Genomic DNA, 4,558 nt, shown 5'->3' with positions numbered 1-4,558 from the left:
GGGGGGGCCCAGGAGTGGGGAGCCGTGTCCTGCAGCAGCAGGAGGAGGACAGCCCCTGGAGGGGTGGGCGGGGCCACGCGTAAGCTCCTCCCCCCAGACCCAGCAGGTGTCCTTCTGGGGCTCCTGGGAGACTTTGGACTCTCCGGCTGGCCGTCCCCTCGGTGAACGCCTGGTGGGCAGGGGTGGCTCGGCCGGCTGGCAACACCTCCAGAGAGGAGGCCCTGGCCCCTCGCCAAGCCGCCTGGTGCCATTTTCTCCCGCTCGGCCGGCGGGGCAGGGCCGGGGCAAAGGCATCCACAGCTGTCCACCCGCTGCTGACCCACATACGTCCGGGAAGCGATGACCGGCTGAGCCATATCTCCGGGAGCTGAGTCAGTCGGGGAGACCATACTCAGGACAGGAGCGGAGCACGGAGGGGACCCCTTATTATTATTTTTTAAAATATTTTTATTGATTTCAGAGCAGGAGAGAGAGAGAGAGACATCAATGATGAGAGAGAACCGTTGATTGGCTGCCTCCTGCATACGCTCATCCACTGAGTCACACCCCCCCCCTTTTTTTTAATCCTCATCCGAGGATATGCCCATTGACCTGTGGGTCTCGACCCCTTTGGGGGTCGAACGACCCTTTCACAGGGGTCGCCTAAGACCATCGGAAAACACATCTATAATTACATATTGTTTTTGGGATTCATCACTATGCTTTAATGATGTTCAATTTATAACCATGAAGATACATCCTGCATATCAGATATTTACATGACGATTCATAACAGTAGCCAAATTACAGTGATGAAGTAGCCACGGAAATAATTGTATGGTTGGGGGCAACCACAACCTGAGGAACTGTATGAAAGGGTCGCGGCATTAGGAAGGTTGAGAACCACGGCCTTAGAGAGAGGGGAAAGGAGAGGGAGGGAGGGGGAGGGAGAGCAAGAAAAACATGGATTCGCGAGAGAACATGGATTGGCTGCCTCCTGCATGTGCCGCGACCAGGGACGGATCCACACCCCGGGTACGTGCCCTTGACTGGAATCGAACCCGGGACCCTTCTAATCCACAGGCCAGCGCTCTACCCACTGAGCCAAACCAGCTGAGCAGTCCCCCTGCTTTTTAAGGCTTTTCTTGGGAAAGGGTCCCCGGTGCACACCTGGGCCGAGGGCTTGGGCCGAGGGCTTGGGCCGCCCTCACCCGCTCCAGACATGGGGGGGGGGGTGCGATCTCCCCACACTTCGATGTGGGAAAGTCAGTACCTGCCAGGGCCGCCATCGGCTCACATTTCAGACAATTCCCCTCCGGAGAGTCTAGTTCTTCGAACCCAGCCTTGGCCAGACCCCAGGGGAGGGGACCAGGCCGGTGAGGTCAGGGCGCTACATCCCAGCATGCCTTGCAAGCACCGGGGAGGATGAGGGTGGACAAAGGATGCGGGACTTTCCCTGGGTCCCGGAGGCTGGCAGGTGTGGAGCCGGGCAGGTGAGGCTGAGTCACGAGGGGCCCTGGGCGTGGCTTCTTGGATCGGCTCCAGAGTTGACACGAAGGTTCCAGTAACGGGTGCTGAGCTGGCCCATCCCTGCACGTAGCAGGGGGCAGGGGAAGGGGGAGGGGAGGGGATGATAAAGGAGAAATAAGCCACATTTCTGCATACCTGCTGTGCTCACTGAGTATTTATGGAGCACCTGTTGTGTGACATCCAGAGAGAAGACGAGGAGAGACAATTGGGTCCCTTGCTCTGTGGGATGCCCTGTGTAGGGGGAGGCAAAGCTTGCACCTGGAGTAGAACCATAGCAATGCTGATACAGCAGTTCCATCCACCACCCTCTCCAATGTGGTAGGAACCCATGCAGCCCCCATGCCCGTCTTTGGCATCTAGTGCTAAAAAATCTGAGACTTGGTTCCCGAGTGACCGGTTCAGATCCTGCCTCTGTTTTACTTACTAGTTGTGCCACTTTTGTGCATCTTTCTGAGCCTCAATTTCCTTATCTATAAATTGGGGATTATACTAGTGCTCACATCATAGGGTTTTGTGAAGATGAGGTGAGATTGTGTTTGGAGGCGCTTAGCTCAGTACCTGGAACCCTAGGAGTCAGAGATTCTGTGGTGATTACGATCTTTACCTGCCCCGAGTCTGAAACAGACTTCGGCTGTGAGCTCTGAGCTGTAAGGTAAAGATGGGGAGGGTTTTGGGCTCTGGTTAAAGAATAAGATTAACCCACGGGGAGAAAATAGAGGACAAATTAAGAGCCAAATTGGGATACTTGCCACAAATATATTAGGGATTTATATCTGAGGGAGGGGGGTTTCCAGCTCTGAAAGCCTGAGCTGCTCCCCAACTTCCCTAACACCTCAGCTTCCCGTGGCCCCAGGGGTCGTCCTTTGTGTGTGTGACCGATGTGTGCGTGTGCATGTGAGTTTGCACGCGTGTACACACATGTGCGTGTGACTGTATGACGGTGAATGTGACTGGCGTGTGCACATGTTGTAACTGTAATGCGTGAGTGCATGCATGTGTTGACTATGCATGTGCATGCGTGAGTGTGAGCACAGGGGAGGTGGGGGGGGGCAGGCACAGGGAGCCACCGGCTGTTTGACAAATATTTGTCGGGCACCTGCTCTGAGGAGCGGAGGCGTGAGCCCGTCCTCGCCCAGGGCAGGGGCGCTGTCGACGGGGGAGGGAGAAGGGTGTACACACGCGCAACTGGATTGAAATAAACCCTCAAAACACAGCCACGGGCCCACCTGGCCCGGGAGAGCAGGAAAGGCCAGTTTCCCCTGAATTGGGTGGAGGGCTGGGGAGAATCCGGGAATATTCCGGGGCCCCAGGGCGGGCACACCCAACGGCGGGAGGGGTGACCTCCCTGTGACCTGCCTGGCAGCTCCAGATCTCCCAGGAGCAGATAAGAGCTGACCAGCTGCTCCGGGCAGGACCGAAACACCCGGCCACACCCAGGGAGAGGCTGCCAGGGGAGAGGGGCCGGCTCCGGGTGCGAGTCGTGGGGAGCCTGCAGGGGCTCCTGAGCCGGGGACAGACGGGAGTGAGGGTGCTGCCTCCCAGCAGAGGGTGCCCAGGGCACGCGCCCGGCTCTGCAGGGTCCTGGGGACAAGAGGGGCAGAGCAACGCTGGGCAGAGGCATCTGAAGAAACATGTCCCGCCCCGGCTGGTGTGGCTCAGTGGATAGAGCGCTGGCCTGCAGCCTGAAGGGTCCCGGGTTCTATTCAGGTCGAGGGCACGTACCTGGGTTGCAGGCTCCTCCCCGACCTGGGCCCCGACGCCTGGGCCCTGGTCGGGGCGCATGCAGGAGGCAACCCATCAATGTGTTTCTCTCACGTCGATGCTTCTCTCTGTCTCTCTCTCTCTCCCACGCTCCCTAAAAATCAGCGGAAAAATATCCTCGGGTGAGGATTGTAAAGAAGAAAGATGTCCCTCTGGGGGAGCTGGGGACCCTCCCCAGGTGCCTCCCGGGGCCACAGCGGGGGGCGCTGCACCTGGCTCCCCCCTGCAGGCAGGATCCCGGGCTCTGGCCCCCTCTTCACGGGCCAGTGACCTTGGGCCGCCCGTCTCCTCCGAGGGCTGTGGTGCAGCAGCCGCGATAAAGGGCGAGGAAAGCGCCTCGTAAACCGAACCAGGACGAAGGTCGCATGGAGCCGGGCGGGGCCTCGGGACATGGCGCTGGGCCCGCTTCCCGCGCACCGTCTGCCCCAGAGCAGAGGCTGGAGGCGGGCGGGCGGCTGCGCCCTGCGTCCCCAGGCACATCCTCCTGTCTGGGCAACAAGGGGGACCCCGAGGTCACATGGGTGCAGAAATGAGCTGGGTGCCAGCACCTGGGGCTTTGCACGAGACGAGGTGCCGTTAGGGTACGTTGCTGAGGAGTCCCCCCGCCCCCCCGTCCCCCCCGCGTGTGGCCTGGCCAGCTCAGGAGCCAGGTGTGTCTAGCCCAGTGGTCGGCAAACTCATTAGTCCACAGAGCCATATATCAACAGCACAACGATTGAAATTTCTTTTGAGAGCCACATTTTTTAAACTTAAACTATATAGGTAGGTACATTGTTATTCACTTAATTAGGGTCCTCCTAAGGCTTAGGAAGAGCCACACTCAAGGGGCCAAAGAGCCGCCTGTGGCTGGCAAGCCGCAGTTTGCCGACTATGGGTCTAGGTGAAGCCTGGGCCATCACCTCTGGAGTCAGTTGGACACCTCAGAGGCACCACACGCCTTCTGGTGGCTGCAAGAGGCTCTGGGGTGCTCCACACAACCCCCCCTCTGACCAGCCCCCCGCCCCGGCTTCCCCACTGTCCTGCCTGTCTGTTTCCATAGAGCAAGCCCCCCTCACACACACATACTCCAACACACACCCTCCCATGCACTCACACACCTTCCCTCAGAGCCCTGCCTGCCTCCCCCACATCCCTCCGGCGAATCCTCCACTATTTCCCAGATTCCGAAAGGGGCCGACGACTGGCTCCCTGGGATCTGCCTCCTCCAACTCCAGGGACTTTCCCGGAGGAAGAAGCTACGTGCAGGAGACCGACCCGCGCGCAGCCCGGAGGCGCTGTCCCTGTGCGG

This window comes from Myotis brandtii, unplaced genomic scaffold (assembly GCF_000412655.1).
Source record: "Myotis brandtii unplaced genomic scaffold, ASM41265v1 scaffold975, whole genome shotgun sequence".
Classification (NCBI taxonomy): Eukaryota; Metazoa; Chordata; class Mammalia; order Chiroptera; family Vespertilionidae; genus Myotis; species Myotis brandtii.
Note: the sequence above shows the minus strand (reverse complement) of the source record.